This window comes from Balaenoptera physalus (assembly GCF_965194825.1).
Source record: "Balaenoptera physalus genome assembly, chromosome: 1".
Lineage (NCBI taxonomy): Eukaryota > Metazoa > Chordata > Mammalia > Artiodactyla > Balaenopteridae > Balaenoptera > Balaenoptera physalus.
Window position 1 is genome coordinate 127,607,207 of NC_138882.1, and position 25,053 is coordinate 127,632,259.

Genomic DNA, 25,053 nt, shown 5'->3' on the forward strand with positions numbered 1-25,053 from the left:
CACTCCACATGTTTTCAGATATATTGGCATACACTTGTTTATAATATTCGATTGCTATCTTTAAATCTCTGCTATATCTGTAGTTATGTTACCGTTTTAATTCTTGACAGGATTTGTATTTTCATTCTTTTTTTTTTTTTATTGTTGTTTCTCAATCCTGTAAAATGTATTATTGTTTTATAGGCACTTCAGTAATCATTGTTTTAGCTTAGTGCTCTTTTCCTTTGTATATTTGTTTTATATTGTATTAATTTCTCTTCATATCTTTATTAGATTTATCTTTCCAATTTATTTAGGTCTATTCTCTTTGTTGTTTTTTTAACTACTTAAGTGGGAGACTGAGCTCATTAATTTTCAGTCTTCTTTATTTTCTAATCTAAGCATTAAAGGCTATCCATTTTTATCTAACCAACTTAGTTGTACCAATCTAATGTTAATATGCAGTGTTTTACTATCATGCAGGAAAAATTTTTTAATTTAATTTCCATTTTGATTTTTTCATCTAGTCATTATTTAATTATTCAATTACTTATGCATTTTTAAACTTCCTAATATAGAAAGAGGCTTTATTAAATATCATTTTACCACTTATGTCTAATTTATTTTTGGAGTATTTTTGTATTTTATTTTTCTTCAGCTTTTTTTGAGGTATAATTGACAAATAAAAATTATACATATTTAAGGTGTACAATGTGAGTGCTATGTGTATACACTGTGAAATGATCACCACAATCAAGTTAGTTTTCACTTATTACTAATGTTAAGTAATTGTAGTCAGTAAATATTGGTCTGTATGATATCAATTTATTAAAAATTGTTGAGATTTCTCAATAACAGAACATTCATTAAGACAAATTGTATAACTACTTCACGAGCATTTGAGAAGAGTTTGTTTTCTCTGATTGTTGGCTTCAACATTAGATATACAGATCTACGATTAAATAAAGTTTGGTAAGCATATTGTTCAAATTCCACTTGGTTTGATCCATTTCTGCTTTATCTATTAGTTAAGTACAAGTACAAGTTTAGAATTATTACATCTTCCTGGTGAATTAAACCTGTTATCATTGTGTACTAATCCCTTTTGTCTCAAATAACATTTTTATCATAAAGTCCATTTTTTTCTTCTCATAATAACATCTATACTATTTCTAGCATAGTTTCTTTTGCCTTGTATTCACCTTATATGACTTCTTCCATCCTTTTATATTCAACATTTTGGTGCCTTCATATTTTTGGTTTGTTGCTTGTAAAGAATCTGTAGCTACAACTAGACTTTTAAATTCCACTTGACAATTTCTGTCTTATAAAAGAAACATTCAGTCTACCTGCATTTGATTAATGATATATTAGGCCTTGTTTATGCCTTTTTTTATGCTTTCTATTATTCCTGCTTTTATATGTCTTATTTTTCTTTGCTGTCTTTTTGGGGAGGAGTTTTTTAGGAATTTTCACTTGTTAATTGTTACTATATTTTAAATCTACACATTTGGGTGCTATCATAATATTTTTATTCTTTTATGAGTTACACTTACACAATTTTCTCAGGAGTACCTAATGTAAAGAAAATTTAAATATAATCAGTAGATTAATTCTCCTTTCAAATACCAAGATCTTTGAATGTTTTATATACCCCAGCTTATGTGGTATTATAATCCTTTTTTGTCATTTTTACTTCCTCCAAATTGTACATGAATATTATTATTTTTTATAATTGGCATGTGTGTGTATTTATACACATATTTACCAATTTATTTCCTCACCATTTTTTCTTATATTTCAGACTTTCTTCTAGGATCATCTTCCTTCTTCTTGAGATATATGCATTACTTGCAAGTTCTTTAAATAAAGATCTGTTGATAGTAAACTCTATTTTGTTTACTTGCAAATTACTTTTCTATTCCCTCACTCATAAAAAATAGTTTTGCTGGGTGCATAAATTCTCTTCACACTTAGAAGACATTTTCCATTATTGTCAGGATTTCAGTGTTACTCTTGAAATATCAGCGGTCAGTATAATTACTGTTCATGAGAAGATAATTTGTGGCTTTTTAAAATATTTGCTGTAGTTTTTTGTTTGTTTTTGTTTGAGTATGTCACAGTTATTTCACTACAAAATATTGAGTTGTGAACTTTTTATTTATTCTATTAGTGTTCATATAGATTTTCATACCATATAAAGTTCTTGAAAATTATTAATTATTATCTCTTCTAGCATTAATTCTTAGTCATTATTTTTCTTCTTTATTTCTGGAACTCTAATTATATTAATGGACCATGTTTATCTATCCTACATATCTTTTACCTCTCATTCATGCTGTACATCTTCTTTTCTCTCTGCTACAGACTAAATAATTTCTTAATGTCTCCTTTAGTTCATTAATAATCTCTACAGATTTATTTAATCTGCTGTTTAATCTTCACTTTAAATTTAATTTATTATATTTTTTTGCTCTTAATTCTCTTTTTTAATTGAATATCAGATATTTCTGGTGTTTTTGATAACTTCTTGCACATTGCTATTTTTTTACCCCATTTTTTAAACAATTAGAATATAATTATTTTATATTCTAAATCTTATAATTCCAGTATCTGAAGTCCTTGTATATCTTTATTGTGTTGTTCGTGTTGGACCTCAGACATAATGGCTTCTTTCTTGAAATATCCAGTATTTTTTAATCTGAGTTAATATTTAACAGGATTTAGTCTGTTGAAATCCTGAGGACATTTTCTTGGGTCTTTTTTCCTCCTGAGAGTACTTACATGTCATCAGGAAAACTACTAACTTGGGACCAATTTAAGTTAATTTCTTGGCTTGATACTCTCCATTGACATGGGTTGTAAAAATTTGAAATCGAGAGTCACCTGACAGAGCTTTATGTTTGTAAGTTATCAGATAAGCCTATCATTTTGATGATGACCATTATTTTTATCATATTTTCCTCTTTTTTGAGATGGAGACAGACAGGTATCCTTGTATGTTCCTTTTGTTGTTCATAAAATTTTTGGTACAATATTGTAAATCAACTATACTTCAATTAAAAAAAAAGAAAAATGTTGGTAACCTACCATTTCACTAATACATAGCATTACTGCAGTTGTGTCGCTTTATCTCTCTAATTCAATGGGCCTAAGGATAATGTCTAATTTCCTACATGCTATATCATTTATTTTTTAAATTTTTATTGAAATATAGTTGATTTACGATATTGTATACTATATCATTTATTTTTAAGATCTACGTACCTGATATATGCATTGCTTTTTAGGAATATCCCCTAGCTTTTGATTACTTAATACTCACTGCTTTGGTTTTAGCAAGCTATTCTTATTTTGGTATCCCTGTTAATTTTTCTTACTTCATCACAAGCTCAGTCACTCATTTAAATATAAGCTTGTTAAAATTTACCCAGGATCAAGTTATATCAAAGAAAGAAGGGTTTGTTTGTTTGTTTGTTTGTAGAATATCCAGTCAATCAGAAAACTGGAAGCAGAGGTCTCTAATATAAATGTGGCTGTTTCTCAGATTCTTTGATCTTAAATGATTTAGGAGAAGACAGTCGGAGACCTGAAACCAAAATTATGGATGATCAGGATATAAAACAGAATATTTTCCAAAGTTGGCACTCTCCGCAACTTCAACATGTTTTATTCTACTTTTTGATTTCATATCTTCAGTCAGAATTAAGAGGCATGTGATTTGCTAAATTGTTATTCTAATATGATTTCAAAGGTCACTAGAATAAGTTAATTTTGGCTTTTTAAGTGTTATGTCTTCTGAGACTTAGTAATTAGAAATTGCTTCCAATCTCTATTTATTTATTTATTTGCACTCTCCCATTGCATTTATAAAATTACATAGAGAAAGTGAAATTACATGATAAACACATATATACTATCAAACACTGTTTTTGATTAACAGTATAGATACTCTATAAAATAGTCTGCAAATCTATAATAAGAAAGGACATAATTCTGCAACGATTTTAAATCTTAAAGAAAAGTATTATATGAATCTAAATATAAGAATTAAACCTAAGAAGGAACTATATTCATAAATCTATAAAATCAACTTTTCTGCTTCCAATCTTTAAATGATTAATAGTCATCAAAATATTGTTTAATAGTGTTACCAAAAGCTTGGCCTCTCTGTACACTGGTATCAAATCAAATCTCGGAAACAGAGTTTTGGGTGAAGTAGAAAAGGATAGCTTTATTACTTTGCCAGGCAAAGGGGAACACATAGGGCTCCTGCCTTGAGAAACTATGTGTCCCAACCGGGGAGGATTTGATGAGGGTTTTATAACAGTGGTTCAAAGATGGAGTCTCTGATAAGATTAGGGTTGAGCAGGGCCTGCACTGCCTTGATCTCATCTCAGGTGGTCTCAATCTTGATGAGCTTCTCTGGTCCCTTTAATCTTGCCTCAGGTGGTTTCATGGCTGCTCCTCCCTTGATTAGCAACTGTTGGAATCTGCCCTTTGGAACTCAAGGGAAGGTCATGGAGGCTGGAGCCTTGCTTACAAGAAACAGGGGGAAAAAGGGCCTCACTCGGTTTCAATAGTTATTATATGTATATATATGCACACACATGCCCATGTATATGATTTCAACATGATTTGAAAGAATAGAAAATTAACCACTTGTCTTGGTTCAAATGATGCTAAATAAGACTGTCTACAAAATCACCAAAGATAATGGAAAACAGGTTAATAGTCTCTGTGTAATCACTTTCATTTTCTGAAAAATATTTAGACTTACTCTTGAAATAAGCTCATTAAACTTAAAAACCCTGAGTGTGTAGTAAATCTGACAATGACTGGAATGCCATGTTAGGGGCTTTCATGGATTTCTTTTGCAGTTAATAATGCCTCTCTTCTAGGATTGTACATAAATAATCTCTCATAGATCCAAAGAGAAACTCTGTCCTCACTCTAACTCAACATGGTTAAAAGCAGAAGCAAATTGCTTTGCCGCGTAGACAGCTGAGGTCATTGAAATCATTCCTCCATTGAATGATGTTTGAAATAAAAATGTGAACAAAATGGAACAAAAATAGCAAAATAAACAAACTTCACGTTACATGAGCCAAAGAATACTTCAAAGTATATGGAGTAATCAGTGACTGGCATTTTTATAATTATCAGATTAAAGAATGTTTTCACTTCTAAAGACATTTTACTTTTAGATGATTAGGTGGTTTTGCATTTTCTAGAGTAAAATCAAGCTCTATATTTGAGTTAGCACAAAGAGGTTTGATTGAGCACAAAGAACCCTTTGGGCATTAAATTGCTTATCTTATCTCTCTTCTGACCTAGTGTCATCCTGACCCTGTGTCACGGTGACCTGAAGTTGGCAAAAATGAGCGTCACATTCCACACATGTCAAATCTAATGACATATTCAATTGTTGACATAATTGTCCTTATTCCAAGACGTTATTATGTTTTACAAAATAACAATTCTAGATAGATACCATTCAAAAAGGTAAATCTTTGTGACATATCAAGTCTTTCAGAAAAAAAGAAAAATTATATATTTCTCTTTAAAATGTACTTCCACAGAAAAAGTAATGTACTTCCACAGAAAAAGTAATGTTTTATTATTATTTAATGAAAATATAGCATATGGGATAATTGTAATTAAATTTTAAGAAAGTAGCATTGATTTCATTACATCAACAAAATTTTTATGAAATCTCACTTTAAAATCACATGGTAAGTAATACCGAATTTTATGGTACAACTTTTTAAAATTTGCTACCTAAGCAAGTTCCTTGTTATAATATTACAACTTTTGAGAACTAAATAAATCTTATTGATGATCTTATCCAACTCCTTCCTATTATAAATGGGAAAACAAATGTCTGGAAGGATTAATATGATTTGACCAAGGTAACAAATTTACAAAGTGACAAATTCAAAACTGACATACCAATCTCTTGCTTCCCTATGTCAAAATTTTAATGCAAAATTACTGGAAGAGAAATAAAGTCTCACACATTTCTAATTTCCAAAATAGAAAAGGAATTGCACAATATTATAATATTGCAAGAGAAAATTCTATAGAATATGAGTATGGTTTTTCTAAGCTATATTTTGGCCTTTGACATTAAAACCTGGCCACGAGACAAAATTATTTTTACCATAAAATTTGAAGTGCAATTATTCAGCCAGGTCCTCTAAGAGAAGCAACCCAGACAACAGCCTGAGTTGATGAACCTCACGGCAGATTGCAATCAGGAACATTCACTGTAGACGAGGCATGTATTATAAAATACAAACTCCAAGCCAGTTGATTACTGTTACAGTTTGGGTTATGACATGATGATTAGCAATGTACTTTTCCTACAAATATTTTCTCTAAAGTTAAATGGATAAAATATATGCGTGGAATTAGTGCCATATTTTATACAGAGTTGAACTGGACTTCCTTGTGGTCATGTAATTATTTCTTTACAGTGTTAGCTGTCACTTTTAACTACAATTTCTGTTGATGAGTAGTTTGGGGGATTTGAAAAAAAATATGGAATCTGCAGAGAACGTGCAAAATTAAGTATAGAGATTAAAAATTATATGTCACCTTTATTCCCACACAATGACAATTCAAATACGTCATTTCATGAATAAGCATTTGCCTGTGTACCAATGTCACTAAATACCAACATTTAAAAATAGAGAATGTTAAAAGTTTTGATTTTTTTAAACTGTAATATACTGGCACAGGATATACTAATCTTAGGTAACATATCTCAGCAGCAGAACATATATTGGGGGATATGACATTAAGTCATTTCCATTCTAATGATGTATTCAGAAGTCAAAGTAAATATCATCTACCATAGCTGCCTACTTGATTGTTCTGGTGAAAATTTACTAGGGTGGCTGAGAGCAATTTTCCTAATCCCATTTTTTGTCCCTAAACATATGATATCACTAAACCATAACTCATCATCATGAATACAGTGAGAGGAGTACCCAGAAATATCTGCTGAATTTTAATAGTCATTAACATAACTCTGTTACCTGAAGGGAATCTGTTTGCAACAAATAACACCAGCATGAAAGCAGTATTTCTAAAGTGATAATTCAAATGCATTTCCATTTCATATCAAGGCGTTTTTGCAATTCAAAGCATACTGCATTCATTCTTACACATTTATGCTCTGTGCACTCTTATTTTTACTGCTACCAACGCTGCCAAGTACCAGATGCACATTAAAGGTATTAAAGTGGGTGATTCACAAATGTCTTCCTTATCACTGAGGAGGAGGATCATATTTTCCCTCATAAGTGTTAAAATAACATCTTAACCTCTAAACATCTCTCCTCAAGACCTTTTGTACTTTTATGGAACATTATTCTTCCTTTCCTTGTGAGTTTCCTACTGAGGGATAGTCTATCGGGGGGGGGGGATTAGTTGGTAAACCCATTTTTGTTTTTGTTTTTGGATATCATGAATTGAAAAAAATTAGAAAATATTTACAAAGGCCTACTTAGTTTCTTAGAGTTTGAGGAAGGTGGAGGAGGCAAAGAATATAGTGTCAAAGACAAAAGAGACACTTTTTTGCAGTCTAAAATTTTATGCTGACACATAACATGAGCCATTTGCTAGCTTTTCAAATACTGCAGCAAAATGCTGGATCAAATAGGTCCTAATTAATCCTAAAGCCATTTACATAATGTTGCACATACTACTCAATCAAAAATGTTTCTAAATCAGCTCCCTGTAATCACCCCTGAGGTTTTATAAAATTGAAGAAATTAACATCATTGCTTTCCTGGAAATACAAGAATACAGGGAATAAGATGGGACTCTGGACTTGCGTCTCCTGTAGCCCATTAATACATGATAAGTGTGGTATTTGTTGCATGAAAATCATGGGTTGTTGGATATATTTTATAAATATACAATCACCTCATTAAGTCAGATAAATAAGGCAAGACTGCAGTGTTCCACACAAATCCAATAGTGCTGTGCCTTTCTACTCAGCTTCATGTCTTGCTGCCATATTTTGTGCTCAGGATTGGTCAGGACTAAACATATTCAAAGCCTAAAATTTGACATGGGTATCTTGCCTCCAAAACTGAGAATATATTCAATCCCACTAGAATTTACACTGGTAAAGGAAGATATGAGGTGGCAGAGGTAGTCAAAAGGCAAATCCTGGAAGCCACTGTAAGCCACAGTATTATGGACTGAATGTGTCCCCCCCACAAATTCATATGTTGCAATCCTAATGCCCAATGTGATGGTATTTGGAGATGTGGCCTTTGAGAGGTGATTAAGTCACGAGGTTGGAGCCCTCATGAATGAGATTAGTGCCCTCATCAAAGACCCCATTGAACTCTCTCATTCCTTTTGCCAACTGGGGACCAAGCAAGAAGACTGAACCAGGAAGTGGGCCCTCAACAGACACTGTTGATCTGCCAGCATCTTAATCTTGGACTTCCCAGCCTCCAAAACCTAAGACATAAATTTCTGTTGTTTTTATAAGCCACCCAGTCTATGATATTCTGTTATAGCAGCCTGAATTGGCTAAGACATGGTAAAATGTTTCACTTTACCTATCAGTCGAAAGATTTTAAGTGGGGAAACAATATTAGATTTGCATTTAGAAAAGCTACTCTAGTTTCATGTAAGATAGAGATTTGCAGGAGGCCAGAACACTGGCAGGGAGATAAGTTAAGCAAATGCAGTTATAGGTCAAAGAAATGGTGTTTGAGTAAAAGGTTAATGAATATTGTCAAGTGGTCAAGCAGTTCCTGACTAGCAGCATGGTGGCAGCTGCTAGGTTGGCTTGCTACATTTCCATAGGTTCAGTCAGCAAAAGACAATGAACCTGAATGGATTTTGACAGTTTATTACTTACACAAAGTAAAGCAGAAGCAAGATCAGCATGGTTTCAGCTACCTATGACCCCAATTCTGCAGAATGACACAGGACTTAAGGCGCCAGATGACAGCACAATTAGTACATTACTCTGCTGTGGAGAAGCCATCTCTAGACTGCAGTTAAGTGGTGGTTTTATAGCCTATGTTGGGGAGCCGGTGGTGAGGTGGGAGGTCCCATGTCTCACCATAAGCAAGGAGATGAATGAGAAACTGCCTTGTGGTTGCCCCTCCTGCTAGACAGGGAGCCCCCTGAAAGGTAGAGAGGTGGATGAGAAACAGTCTTGTGACAGTTCCTCACAGGACTACCTGCCTTGCTATATTACAGACAGGATCACAAGGCATTCACTAAGACCTGGGTCAGACTAAAAATGAAAAAAAAATCCAATTAGAAATGTGCAAAAGGCATGACAGATATTTCATTGAAGAGGACATACAGATGGCAAATAAACACATGAGAAGATGGTCAACATCATTAGTCATTAGGAAAATACAAATTAAAGGCACAATGTGATATGACTACATACCTATCAGAATTGCTAAAATGTTTTAAAAAGCAGTTTATTAGAAATGCATAACAATTATAAATGTGTATGTACCAAGTAATGATTTTAAAATAGATAAAGCAGGATCTTACAGAATTAAAGTGAAATAAAGTCATAATTATAGTTGAGGATTTTAATACCCCTGCCTCCTCAGTAATGGATAGAATACATAAAGGTATATATATATAAGTATATAAATTATAAGCATATAGAACATCTGAACAACTCTTGCCCAAATTTCTCTTTTGGCTAGCTCGAACCAGAAACAGAAAGGGAAGGGAATTTTGGAAAATATTGTTGAGCTGCGCCAAGATGACACGTTACAAAATCCTGTAATTATTGAGATGGCTGCTAAGAGCAGCAATCAATCAGTTTTGGGGAGCATTCACCTGGAAGCTATATAAAGTTCATCTCAGGTAAGAATATCTTTGAGAAGAAAAGAATAATTAATTCGCTGGCTCTTACCAAGTATTGATTGAATATTTGCCCCTCAGGTAAACTTGTAGCCTCCATTTTAACTGGCTCCAAAAAACACGATGGGGCCTCCAATTCTGTGAGAATATGGTGATCTTAATTTTTCCCAAAGAGAGGTGATACAAGTTTAATAAGTCAGAGTTTCCTTCCAAGTAGAAGCCAGCCACAGTCTTTGAAAAATCTTAATTTCCAGAGGGTTAGTGAAACATGCTGCAAGACCCACTGTAACCATTGACCTTGAGATCTTAACTGCGTCACCATCTCCCTCCTCCACTTCCCACTCTTTCAGCCAAGCTGGTCTTGGATACCTGCCTAGTAGGATGACACAGACCTTTAGCCCAGAGGGATAACTAAAATGCCCTTAGTTATATTGTCTTTGCTGTGTTATCATTGCTATAAGTGCCCATTTGCCACTATCATTGGGAATGAAAGCACCAGAATCTTGTGGGACCCATACACACTCACCCTACCCCGTACTGTGTAACAGCATCCCAACATTTTCATGGTGATCAGAGTTGATTACTTTCACAAGTATTTATTTTCTGCCCTTTGGACTGTTGACATGAAGAACTCAAAGTAGTAAAGTGGTAGGCTGCTGCTTCCTGTTCTATGGACACGGTGGCCTTTTTTGTGTCTCTGGAAGAAATATTTCCTCCTTGGAAACCAGGATCTCTAATGTGACAGACGAGTAAACACAAATTCTGTAAGTGGAACACTTGAAGTGATGGTGAGGGGGGCCAATCATACTTCTAGTTCTTGATTTCCAGACCTGTGCATTTTAACTATTGAAACACTGTACCATATCGAGGCCATTGTTACATATTTGTACCACATCTTAAAGGACAGCACCCTATCCTAACATGATGTTGACCCTAAGTTGGAACATTAGCTAGAGTCCCAATAGGTTATTCACCTGTTCTAGTAGGACAACTGATCCTGGGTGTTTTGTTGTATAGTAGGACTTTTGAGATACTCTCACTTCTTGCTTATCAGTTGCATACAACATTATGTCATTAATAGAGAATATTCAGAGAACTTTTCCAGAAGAATGAAGGCAATTGAAGTCTCTGAAGCCTATACTGTGTTAGAGAGTAAGATTTTTCACATGATCCCAGAGGCAAGACAGCAAGTGTATATAGTTGTCTCTGCCATATAAAAGTGAATTGCTTAGTAATTAGGAAGAACATATGTTAGTATAAATCAGATAAATAATTATATTCTAAGTGTGTAAATATATTTCAGTTAAGGTGTAGGATAGACCTTCAAATAGCAGCTACAACTGAGGTTATTGCATGGCCAATTTTACAGTAATCCACTATCATTACCATAATCAATTTCATTTTATGGTGACCACACAGGTGGAATGAATAGGAAGGGGACCTATACACCTGCATCATTTTAGTGTTTGAGGACAGCAGTAATCTCTGAAATTCCTCCCAGTATATGGTATTTCTTCTTATTTACCATCGTGGTTGGGCAAGGGAGGAAGGGAAATGGCTAAATTTTTTTTCCATAATAGTTTCTTACTCCACAGATCAGGAACTAATATGAGGGTCTGCCAGTTCCTAAGTATACCCTAATTAGTGGTATTCTATCTTACTTCTAGAAACACTGAAACAATAGTCACTGCCACAGTGGTCAAGGGACCCAGATTCACATTATAGACTTACTGCCCATTTTGGTGATTATAAAGACCTTAATTCTGATGATTAAGTGCCACCATCTGGCCTTTACCATTCCAGAATCATCATCCCCATTGACACTAGGAAGTTCTGTTCCGTGGCAGCAGTTCCAACAAACTATTATCAGGCTTTCTATGGATGTTGCATACCCTTATCACCCGTGCATTCCTTATTGCCTTTATGAACAGTCAGATGGTGGTTTTTGGGTATTTTTAGGTAAATCTATTCTAACATTTCCATCTCCTTGAACTTGCAGACCCCTTCCTCAATAATATGCCAAGGAAATCCTGATGTCTTCTCCCAATTTACTGTAGGCTGTCATCATGCTTCAAGAAGCCATACTAACTGTTAGGACTGTTAGGACCATCTCCAGGTGTCCTTACCAAATATTAAAACCTGGTTCATGAGTGAGGACTCTCATGAAAATAAATCTTCCCCTGTCCAGCTTTATAGTCTTTCCCACCTGATCTAACATCCTTAAGATCCACCTCAACACACCGTCCTGTTTCCTGCTGGTACATATTAGTGAGGTTCAACAATTCTTTCCTATAAACCATTTTCTCCTGGGGCAGGCACTATACTTCCCCACTCAGGTTCTGCAGAGACCTGATCGTGATCATCAACCTGGTGGAAATGAGAAGTGATAGGGGCAGATGTTTAGGAAGATAGATGTCACCTTGCAAGTCATTTGCTTCAGATTAGATCTGAGTCATGGTCTCCAAGCTTCTCGTCTCTGGAAAGGGGAGAGGGCTGCTTTTACTAGCTTAGAGTCATTAGGGAAATTTGAGTCTTCAAGATTTTCAGGTTCACCTACGGAAATGTCACCATCCTGGTCTAAGGGTCTCATTCTATTCTATCAGTTCCCTGATTTTGACATACAAATTCCTTTGAAGCTGTGCATTCAGTGCTCTGCCACCCTTACAATTAGATTCTGGGCCTGATAATTAGAACAATTTGCCTTGCAGTTACAGGAGACAGCATACCTTTCATTGGCAGTTGGCTGGCCTGAGCCTATCACTTGTTTCCCAGGTCTTCTGATGAAGTTAACAGAAGCCAACCCCCTCCACAGTACAATTCGTAAAATTATCGTAGCCCTACATGATCCTTAAATAGAACCACGGCCAACATATATTCTACCATTTCACCTATTTCCCATATCTCATTCTCATCAGTCAGTAGGTAAAAGCCTCAGTAATGATAATGCCACTACATGCTAGATGTTAACACTGCAATCCTGTTACCAACTGTTTTATCCCAGGTCATCAGAAAATAAAACTTGAGGCAAAGAGCTTGGTACTACTGTTTGATTAGGTAACAGAAGCTGAGGGAGAAGGAATGAGAGATGAGGGAAACACAGCACAGAAAGCTGTGTTATCAAGATAGATATATAGATAGATAGATAGATAGATAGATAGATAGATAGATAGATAGATAGGTAGATCGATCCATTGATCTTAGGAAGCCTTTTGGGGGTAGAGTGTGAATGGAGGAAGGGAAAAAGGATTTATATACCAGCTCCCATCTCTCATTTGTCAAAGGATTGTCCCATGGGACATTAAGTTTCCCATATATCTGGGTTGCTCAAATGTGAGAGCCCATTGAGGACGTGTGACATCCCACACCTCAGTGTCAACAGGAAAGCCACAGACCAGGAGGTGAAAGGCATGCAGCAGGGGCTGAGGTGAGGCATTGTCAAGTTGCAGCTGCTGTTGTAGCTGGAAGAACAATTTACAGATGAGTATAATAAGAGTCGAAGTAGCGCATAAAAATGTGCCATGGAATCACCACTTTATTATGAGGTTTCATCTCTTTGGTCACAAAATGATCTCTGAAGTACTAATCTGGCTGATATGTGACTATATCATGAGTTTGAATATAGGTGCAAATGCTATGTTTAAAATAAAAAAGCAATTGGCCATTAGGTGAGACATTTTAAAATAATTGGTGGCTTACTTTTTGCTTGGTCACTGTTGAAGAATTAGGCCACACAACTGCTGTTACCTGCCCACCTGCCTTAAGAGTCAGAGTATCCCCAGCTGGCCTATAAAATGAAAGAACCAATGACCATCTCCAGAGCTGCAGAAGACAAAAAGGCAAGCACAGGTCATGTGTCCATCATGTGCACATACTATGGCAGTTGTGTCTGATGAGATCCTCTGATGAAGGGTATGATCCTCTTCTGACTAGAAAATGTTGCATCCAGTTTTCTTGAGGACATTAGTTACCAGAATGATCTTGCCCATCCTTCTCCTGCATCAGCTCATTCCAAACCCAGCCTGGAGTGATGAGAAATGGACACTTTTAACCCTCCTCTTTAGGTGAAGCTCCTCTACTTTCTTTCTCACCAGGTCTCAAGAAGACATGAGGCAAAAACAAGGTTTACTTGGCTTAATCCAACTCTGTATCTCCGTAGGATACATCAAATATTTTTAGTGAAAAAAGGAGTTTCAAGCTTACAGAAATAGAAAATAAGGGTTGAAATATTTTTAGTAGAAAAAAAGAGTTTCAAGCTTACAGAAATAGAAAATAAGGGTTTAATCAGAACATCATCAGTAGGCAACACTCATGATCTGTCAAATGCAATTACATTTATTTTTTTCATTTCTTCAACACAAATCATTGGGAATTTACCATGTACTGGCCTGGACCAGGTGCTGAAGCTCAGAGAGTATCAGTCAGCCTTCACTTATACGGTTACCTGTGGACATCTACACTCAAGTTGTTTTGAGAATTGAGTCTTGTAGATAAGGTGTTGCTTATAAGTTTTTTCTATTATTTCCCATACTCGGCTCCAAACTAGCTGTATGACTTTGAGCAAGTTAATGAACTTCCCTGGACTCATTATCTTCTGTAAAAGAAGCTTAAAATAGTATCAATACTTCTAACATAGGCTTCTGATAAAGTTTAATGTTCAGCAGCATGACTGACACCTAATGTTAGTATTTTCACTCCATCAGGAAGGCTATGGATGCTGCCATCACCCTGGCAAACAACACATTGTCTCGTTTATAGTCACATGTTTGTGTGGGAAGATCTTCTGGGTCTATTGATATCACTGGTTGGAGAAACAGACATTTCTCTTCTTTCGATTTTCTCTGAAACATGTTATTTTTATTAAAAACTTTGCCTCATTTATTTTAAATGTAGTTTATGAAATACAAACTGAAAAGGATAAAGATATGGAAATCTAAACTAAAAACGCATTTCTCATTTCTTTCTATCGAGGGTTCCCACATACATGCAACACACAACTGTGGGAAACTTAGTGCCCCATGAGACAATCCTTTGACAGATAGAATATGGGCGCTTGAGTTGAGTGACAAAACCAAATCGAGCATAAATGGTATAAGAATTCTTAGGGTGAATTTGTGTTTAGAAGTTCACTTGCCTTTCATTAAAGTGGAACAAAAGAGCAGAATGTGTATTGGTGTCAGAACTGAAATAACAGATTTCTTAGGCTATTGGCAATATTATATATTTTAAAAGCATGTAATTTTTAAAAGTAAGACACTTTTTAATCTAACTTAATTGCAATATTTTCTACTTTTTGGGGATGTTCACAGAACCAAAAATTGTATTAAGTTAAGTACTATTTTATCTCAATTAATTATTGTATCTCATTATATTATTATATATGATAGTTTTTCATAATTCAATATAAAGTATAAAGTATGTAGGCATTTTAATATAAGTATGGCTTTCACCTTTGCATGTGTTCTTCAGGGAAACAAAAGCACATCCATTATTTAAATCTATTCCTTATATTTTATTAAATGGCATTGAACATGCTTGTAATTCTAGAGCTGTATTTTATTTTTCAGAACTTAACTTCCAGAAAGGGAGGGTTTCTAGTCCTCAATATGAAAAGATATTTCTAGTGGACTGCCACAAGAGTACTTGGAAAAGATGGGTTGTAAACAAAGAGTAAAATAGAAATCACTGACACAGAACTAAAATCCAGTCTTATTAGGGTAAGAAAATATATTCAATTTGAAAACTGAAATTACCTTCCTGTACAAATTTTTTGAGCTTTGGAGAAATAATTAAGTTTCAGCATATGTTTTGCTTACTCACACAGAATGTGACTAAGACTGTTATTTTTATTTTTTACTTATTTTTTATGCAGTAGCCTAAATTCCATTTCACACTTTTGCCAGGTAATTCTCAGCTCAAGCCAACCTTGGGCTTGAGGGATTTCTTCTGCTTTGTGCTCAGGGAAACAATAGACCATAATTTTGAATGCACAGCAGTTCATTACAAGATCAATTTGATTATACCAAAACCATATAACCTCAGATTATTTAATCAACTCATTTCATAAGCAGAAAACAAATGAATATAAAAGCAAATAGTTTACTGCTACTTGATATTTACCATAATTAATATAGTTTTCTGGTTTAGCATTTCAAGGATTCATACTACATACATATTCAACAAAGAAAAATATCCTGTTGCATGCTGATGTTGATGTTTCCCATCTTGCTTTAAAATATGTCTTCACACAAAATTCTGCACTGCAGAGAAATATATGAAAATAGCCCCCTCAGTTTTTTCATCATAAAAGCATTATTTGACTTGGGGTAATTTGGAGGATCACAGAGTAATAGTGCTTTATGAAAAGGATGTTTCATATCTCTATCTGCACCTATATCTATATAGAGATATATATCTACAAGAATAGATCCTTCAATAAACCTTTAAAGGAAAGTGTCCAGAGTTTAAGGGTTCAGTATTTCTCTATCACCCGTAAGTCTTCCACATGAAATAGGTTGGAGCTCCAACCAAGATTGGGTCTTTAGAGATTACCTCTGGAGTTAATATTCTTCTTCATTTGAATTGCTTTTTCTCCTTCTTCTCTTACATCATCACTCTAAAATGAACTGAAATTGTTCAATAAGCTCATAAACAAACTACTCAGTTTGAACCTAAAGACCACTTCAAATTCCTTTCCCATTTATCAGGGCCAAAATGGTCTAGATTTGCAGCAGTTTGGTGCATACTTACTTAGGGTTCTCAAGAAAAATTGTGTCAATTTTTCTGCACCACTATGCAACATCCAATTATTTTTTTTATCATTTTCCAACAGTATTGTCTTTTTCATGACAGTATTCCACTTATAAATATTAACTAATTACTAAATCTTCTATTGCCTGGTAGCACATGAGGTCTTGTTGATTTCAGTGATAGGCTGAGGTGAAATCTGCTGAAATAATGGAAATTTGCAGTATTCCAAATGTGAATGCCAGTTGTAGCCACAAGTGTTGCATATATTTCTTAAGTTTTTCTTCAAAAATTAAATGTAAATTAGATATTTTCCCACCAATCTTTCTGCTGAAGTGCCACAATCAGCAGTTTAGAATTTCCATTGGTTTTCTCAAAAGAGCATATTAATAATGATTTCCTCACCTGCTTATAATTCTCTAAATTATTCTAGAAAGTTCTGTCACTGTAAGCTTGTTTTTAAAAAATATATTTTAAAGTATTTATATGTGTCATTCCGCAACTCTCTCTAGAACTATATAAATTCATACATTGTCATTCACATAACTAGTCTTAAAAAATTAAGTTAATATAGAATCTATTTCTCATTTATAATATTTGAGGACATCATTAAAGTTTATGGCTTTTAGAAAGAAAAATATGCATGTGGTTAGTAAATTAAAAATCCTAGAGATGTCAAATTAAAAATAAAATACTTTTTACCTTGTATACTAATTCCAAACATTTTTTTCTATTTACCACTGTTAAATAGTTACTATAGGCCTCTCCAGAAAAAAAAAAATGTAAATCCTAAATATTGATACTTGCATACATACACACATACACCTCTCTGAATATCCATGTATATCCACGTAATTATCTTCTTTAGCAAATTTTATGAAATAGCTCACTCATGTACATTGTTCTATTCCTTACTTTTTTCGTATACTAACATTTTTTAGAGAGATTTCATCTCAGCATATATACCACTTCTGTTCCATTATCTATGCCCTTTTATGAATCATATCAGTGGGCTGCCTTACCCTTTGGCTTTAGGTTGGATTTGGCCAGTAAGAGGCATGAGAGGAAATCAGAGAGAAGGAGAAGAGTGAAGGTGAGGTATTTAATCTCCCAGACCTCTCTGTGCTTGGTTACCTCAGGCTGGCTCTGCCTCTACACTGCAGGTCACGGCTCCTGACAGGTAATCATTTGCCTCCAGCTGCCAATAATAATTTCCTTCCCTCATTCCTTCAGATTTAAGGATGGTAATGACCTCTGCTGTCACTAATCCCATGATCCTGCACTATTTCCACTATCTCCTGAAGTTCCCTTTTTATCTTGCCTATCTTTTATCTTTGTAAAAGACCCTTGACTATTTCCAATAATTGTTAATTTGAATAAGCTATTTGTTTGCTGTTGTAGTTGTATTTTACAAGGTAAGAATTTGGTTCTTATATGGATGCCCGTGGAGCCTCTAAGAGAGGTTCGAGTATTTAAATAGTATCATTTTGGCAGCCGAATGGAGAACAGATGACAGAGAGAAAGAGTTGGTAGCAGAGAGACCATCGAAGTGGATATTATAACAATCCGGATACGAGATGATGGCGGCTCGCATGAAGTGGTCAAAGTAGATGTAGGGTAGTGGTTGAATACTAGATACATTTTTTAACAAATCTGATAGGATTTTCTGATGGATTGATTTTAGGATATGAGAGAAAGAGAGAGCCCCCCCCCCCAAAACTTCAGAGCTTTTGGTCTGAGCAACTTGAAGAATGGAAGTGTCTTCACCAAAATAAAGACGAGTAGATTTTAGGAAAAATATCAAGAATTTGCATTTGGAAAAATTTTAATTTTTCAATATCAACTAGACAGCCCTATAGGAAAATATAAATCTGGGGTTTCAAGGAGTAAACATGGGAAAAATCAATATAGAGACAGCATTTACTGTAAGAGACTAGATAAAACTGATAACAGTGTGTGTGAAAAGGGAAGGTGAGAGAACTAAGTCTTGGGACAATGATGTTTTGGGGCAAAGGTTGGAAGAAAAATAAACCCTGGAAAAGTACAAAAGCCAGAAGACAGTGGAGTAAGAGAATAATCGACAGATTTTGAGACGTACATAAAAAAATTGCTTCGAGAGAGAGAATGACGAATTTTGTCAAATGCTGCTTAGAAGGCAAGTTACAATTGACCAATGAATCAGGTTGCAAGGAAGTCATTATGGGGCTTGACAAAAATATTGTGATGGCAAGACTTCATTATGAAATGGAAGAAGGAGAAATATAGACAGTAAATGTAGATTACTCTTTCAAGGGATTCTCATCAAGGTCAACAAGATCAAAAGGGAACAGAAAGAGGAGAAATTGGATAGTGTCAAAAGGAGAATATATACTTGGTGTTAGAAGAATGTGAAATTTTTCCTATGCATTTTTCTACTCTCTTTTTTAAATAAAAAGCAAGGTTTTCAGCTGAGAGTAAAGAGGGGAAGGAGGGTTGAAGTTTTGCAGACACAGAAATATATGTAATAGCCATCTCAGACAGAGGTCAGCAAACATTTGTCCCAAAGAGCCAGATATCAAATACGTTAGGCTTTGTGAAAGATAAAGTCTCTGTCACAGCTACAACTTCTGTGTTACATTGTAAAAGCAGCCACAGACAATACATAAACAAATAAGCATGACTGTGTCAATAAAATTTTATTTATAGAAGCAAGCAGAGATGTATTTGGCTCACAGAAGGTAGCTTGCTGACCCCTGATCTAGAAGAGTGAAAAAAAAAAAGAATGGACAAGAGAAATGCAATAGAGTTTCCAGAAAGCTCTCAAGGCTGCTTTGAGGGTATAATCATAAATATAAAGTGGGACTAGCCAGGATGAAGTGGTTTTTCTTTAATCACGTTCTAGGTGCTTGTGGGCAGAGGTGCTAAAGAAAATGTTGAAAAAGACATGCCTCTTTTATCCTTAGTTTCTGCCAAGATGTGAGCTGCTCTAGTCACTTAACCTCCCCTCTCTTTTCATTCCTTTCATCTTGTGCTTTCTTTTGTATGGTTGGACATCCTTCTCCGTTCAGCAGCCTGAGTGATTTTCTTAATCCCTCTCTCGGACCAGTAGTTGCCTGCGTTCTCCCCTTCAGGGTCTCCGCTGCATCATGTGTCATATTCCAAGCATGCCTCCCTAGGCCTTGCAGGAGCCGGATCCTCCCTCCGTTGCCTCATCTCGCAGCTCTTTATTCTCTTGTTATTACCCTCCATGCATTCTGATCCTGTTTCTGTTTCTCGAATGTATCAAAGCTTATTCTGTCTTCTGCTTGGAATGCTCTTCTTCTGAACCTTACCTAAATTCCTGCTCATTTCTCAAGCTCTGTTTAAAATGCCCCTTCCTCTTGGAGGCTTTCCCCAGCCTTATGAATATTCCCCTCCTCCTCCTCCATACCTCCTCCTACCCACACAGCAACCCATTAATTTTTCCTCTAGGACTCTGCCCTTCCCCTTCCCCGGGTTCAACATAATGATGCATTTATACCTGACGTCATTTGTTTAATGTCTAGATGGCTACTAAAGGGTGCACCTCATGAGGGAAGAGTCCACGTACAGTTTGTTCCACCAACACACATCCCGGCATAGCCCTTGATATAGTAGATTTGTAATCAGGATTTACTGGTGAATGAGTTAAGGAATTCTCTCAGATCTCATGCATTTTATGGTTGAGAGGTAAGCTAGGAGCCCCACTGCTGCTTTCTGTTACTCCTTGCATTGTTCTGCTCAGGCTGCCATGAAAGAATGCCACACCCTGGGTGACTTAAACAACGAGAATTCGTTTTCTCACAGTTCTGGAGGGTGGAAGTCCAAGATCAAGGTGCCAGCCGAGTTGGCTTCTGGTGAGGAATCTCCCCTCAGTATGCAGACAGTATCTTCTTGCTGTGTCCTCACGTGACCTTTTCTCTGCACAGGCTCACACAGAAGGAGGGCTCTGTGTCTCTTCCTCTTATTGTAAGGACACCAGTCCTATCGATAAGGGCTCCAACCACATGACCACATTTTATCTTTCCTTAAAGGCTCTATATCCAAATATTGTCACACAGGGGGTTAGAGCTTCAACATATCAAGTTAGTGGGACACAATTCTGTCCTAATACTCCTCCGCTCTAGACTGGGTCAGGTTCTCTCTTATATGCTCCCACAGTGCCCTGCTACACACCATTACACACTAGTCTATTACACTCCACATCTTACATGTCTGATTCCATGTCTCTCTGCTTGATACTTAAGTTCAGAAGAGCACAAGCTGTATCAGTTTTGCTCAACGTTCTATCCCAGTTATGCATACTACCTGGCACATAGTAAACACCCAAAACTACTTTTTGAATAGATGAGTGTTTTCTGTATTCAGAGCTTTATCTTACAGAGAAATCCTAATATTTGTGTGCTCCAACTAATTACACTGTCTTATGGGAAATATAATCCTTTGAAGATTTTTCACTTGCTTTCTACAGAGTCAATTTGAAGATAGAAAAACAGATTAAAAATTAAAATACAAAAGGGGGGGCTATAGTTTATGAGTCTTAACACATAGATACAAATGTGATGTGTGAAACTTGTTTGATGTTGATTTGGACAAAACCATAAAACAGACAATCTGGGGACAATAGAAAAAAATGTAAACACAGACTGGATACTAGATGATATAAATTATTTTAATTTTGCTAGGTTCATGATAATGGCATCATGATTTTTTTAAGTCCTTACTTATTAGAGATAATGTATTTACTGGAAAATGACATGAGATATAATATCTTGGATTTCAAAAAATATTCCAGGAAAAAAAAATAGAGAAGAGAGATAAAATGAGATTAGTAAAGTGTCAATATTTGTTGAAGGTGGGTGATGGAACATAAGGATTCATTTATACTATTCCCTCCCATTTTTCTGCTTAAAATTTCTATAATAAAAATTTAAAAAACAGATGAAATGGAAAGAAGTGCTATGCACAAAGTTATTGACTTTTTAAAATTTTTCCATGCAAAATCAAACCTATAATCCTTTAGGGGGATTAATTCAGTTATAGTGATGGTGCAGTATAATGGCAACTGGCCAAAAAAACTTTATTTTATTTGAACTCACCAAGTCACTGGCAAAACAACTTGTCATCCCTGTCAATATTCAGTATCCTGGGGGACAAAATGGAAGAATTTATGTCCCATATTAAAAATCACATCGTGAACTGAATACATAGAAATGCAACTTGGAAATTTTTGAAAGTATCATCAAGAGTAAATATATAAAGTTTGAAAAATTATGGTGCTTCATATCGATGGTTGAAATAGCATGAAAGGTAGTAAAATCACCCCATTCACTCCTAAAGAGCAATCTGTCTTGAAATCTGTCATGAAGTAGGGGCCTTGTTGAATTTAGGAATTAATTTTTCAAATGACTGAGGTAATTGCAGTAGTAATATTGAGATAAAAAGACTCCTCCTCATGATATCATATTGGGCCACTTTATATTATTATTTATATTTTGTAGATGTGATGTAGAAATGTTCAGAAATGCACTGCCCACAGGGATCTCTTTCATTGTGCCATAAAGATAACTATTCAAAAATAAACTAGTAACCTGAAAGATGGGTTAAAGGGAAAATAACTCTTACAAAGTGCCCACTTTTTGATATTAACTAATCAAAGGCAATATTCATTCTTTCATTTAACATACAAATAATTTATTTGCATTATAATCTATCAAGTAGAAATTATCCTATAGATAAGTTGAGAACCAGAGTATTTTAGGCAATTTTCCCCAGGTTGCGCAGTTAATAAAAGAAGCGCTCTGATTAAAGCCCAGATGTATATGACTCCAAACCTGTTTGCTTAACCACTTGTGTACATTATGTTACTACATTTATGAAACATCCATTGAGCACTGGAGGAGTTATATATGCCCTGGTTTAAGGTTGCTGCTTGAGATTTTAAAAACAGAAAGTTGATCTAGGATTACTGGTTGTTTGTGTAGGTGAAATGTCTCAGTCCTTTGGGGTACTATAACAAAAATACCATAGACTGAAAACTTAAACAATAAACATTTATTTCTCACAGTTCTGGAGGCTGAGAAGTCCAGGATCAAGGTGCCAGCAGATTCAGTGTCTGGTGAGGACCTGTTTTCTGATTTGCAGATGGCTACCTTCTCACTGTGTCCTCACATGGCAGAAGGTGCTAGAGAGTCCTCTGGGGTTTCTTGTATAAGGGCACTCATCCCATTCATGAGGGCTCCACCCTCATGACCTAATCATCTCCCAAATGCTGGTCTCCTAACACTGTCACACTGGGCATTAGGATTTCATCATGAATTTAGGAAAAACACAAACATTCCAGAGTCAGACCTCATAATGATCCACGGTCTGGCTCTTCATTGGAAGGTTCATGGAACTATTTTGTCAGGTCCACCAGAGTTAATTAGACTCAGGGATCTGACTGACTGCTTCACAACCACAGACTCAGTATCAACTGGTCCTAAGTTAGGAATTAACTAGAAGATTTCTGCCACACAATATTCCCCAACACCAGTTTACATAACTTTAAATAATGTGAGCAGGGACTCAAGACACAGCCAAATAGCAGTTGCTTCAGGCTGTCTCACCACATGTACAGCACAGTTTCCAGACCCTCCCCCACACTACCACCACATAGGCTATGCTTTCTGCAAGAGATAACGTCAAAGTGGGTGAGGACCACTTCAATATGGAAAAACATACCCCCTCTGGTCCCTGTCTACCATTTGTACTATACTTGTCACAAGATCCCTTTAAGAGTACTTGGGATCTTTAATGAAAGGATATCTAACTATTTAGAAGAAAGATATTGCCACAATCTCTGGACGATTTCCAAGGTTGTATTTATACTGAGCTTCATCTTTCCAGAATGATCAAAACACTCTCCAGTCTTTGTTACAATTTTGTAATAAATTGTGCACATTCTTCTAAAATTTTGGATATCACATGAATAAAGAAATGCATGTATGAAGGTGTATATGTTATATATATATATTTATATATGTTGGAAAATGTTTGTCTTGCTGTAACGTAAACTATGAACCTTGGTTGATAATCGTGTGTCAATATAGGTTCATTGATTGTAACAAATGTACCACTATGGTGTGGGATGTCCATAGCAGGGAAGGTTGTGGGTGTGTGGAAGTAGGAAATACATGGAATTCTCTGTACTTTCCACACAATTTTGCTGTGAACTTAAAACTACTCTAAAAAAATTAAGCTTATTAATTTAAAAAAATCTGTCAATGGATTTTATCCTTAAAACACAAATAATTAATTGTTAACATCATTAATTCTTTTTCTTTTTTCCCTGTATTTAATGAACTATTTATGTATATATCTGGTCATAACAGTAAATTAAAATGGAGTTTAAGGCATTTCACCAAATATTTCTCATCTTTTAAAAAGTGAAAGTTAAAATTCATTTTTGTTAAGGTAAACTAACCTATATGTAAATTATACATCTTTCTCATAAGAAAATATTAATTCCTAATCTTGTGTTGGTGACTTTTTGTTTCAGAGATAAATATAAATGTATCGTTCTTTCCAGCATAAAGAAATCACTAAAGGAAATGTTTTCACACTATTTTCAGCTTTCCTATTGTCTCCATAGATTCTATCCAGATGAACTTGTGTAATTCAGAGCAAACCAATTATTTCAGTCTTTTCATATGCTTATATTTTAGAATCAGATCAGTGAACTGAACTGATTAATGGGGAGGTTCAAAAAGAGATCAAAGTTTTTAACAGATTTTTCAACGAATAAAATTACCAGTAGGCTAGACAAAAAGGCTAGATTGAATCTAATTATATGAAAAAAATCAAATACAACTGCAGTCAGTTTAAATAATAACACATCTATTAAACTGTAATGCACAGAATACCGTTCTATTTTAGGCTCCTTGAGGATTATTGAGAGAAATTAAAATCTTATTTAAACCAATTTGCGCTCAAAAGTACAATGCTTAGGGCTTCCCTGGTGGCGCAGTGGTTGAGAATCTGCCTGCCAATGCAGCGGACACGGGTTCGAGCCCTGGTCTGGGAAGATTCCACATGCCACGGAGCATCTAGGCCCGTGAGCCACAATTACTGAGCCTGCGCGTCTGGAGCCTGTGCTCCGCAACAAGAGAGGCCGCGATAACGAGAGGCCCGCGCACCGCGATGAAGAGTGGCCCTCACTTGCCGCAACTAGAGAAAGCCCTCGCACAGAAACGAAGACCCAACAAAGCCATAAATAAATAAATAAATAAATAAGTAAAAGTTTTTAAAAAAAGTACAATGCTTAAAAGAAATATGAACATTATTGAAACTTAAAACGTAGACATTTGAAATGGGTACACCTAAGAGTTGCCCCTCCCCAATTCCAAAATTGACTATTTTCATAAACATTGGTTCATTTATTTTTCTGAATTAATGAACTGAATGTCTCTTTGCCATAACCCCTTA

General features: G+C 35.3%; 1 long non-coding RNA gene across 1 annotated transcript; it reads left to right on the forward strand.

Moving 5' to 3' along the window:
* The first annotated feature begins 11,062 nt into the window (after positions 1 to 11,062).
* LOC309655652 lies at positions 11,063 to 24,854 on the forward strand. The gene is made up of 2 exons (XR_014260912.1): positions 11,063 to 14,033; positions 14,091 to 24,854. It is a non-coding gene; the product is annotated as an uncharacterized lncRNA (long non-coding RNA).
* Positions 24,855 to 25,053: the final 199 nt, after the last annotated feature.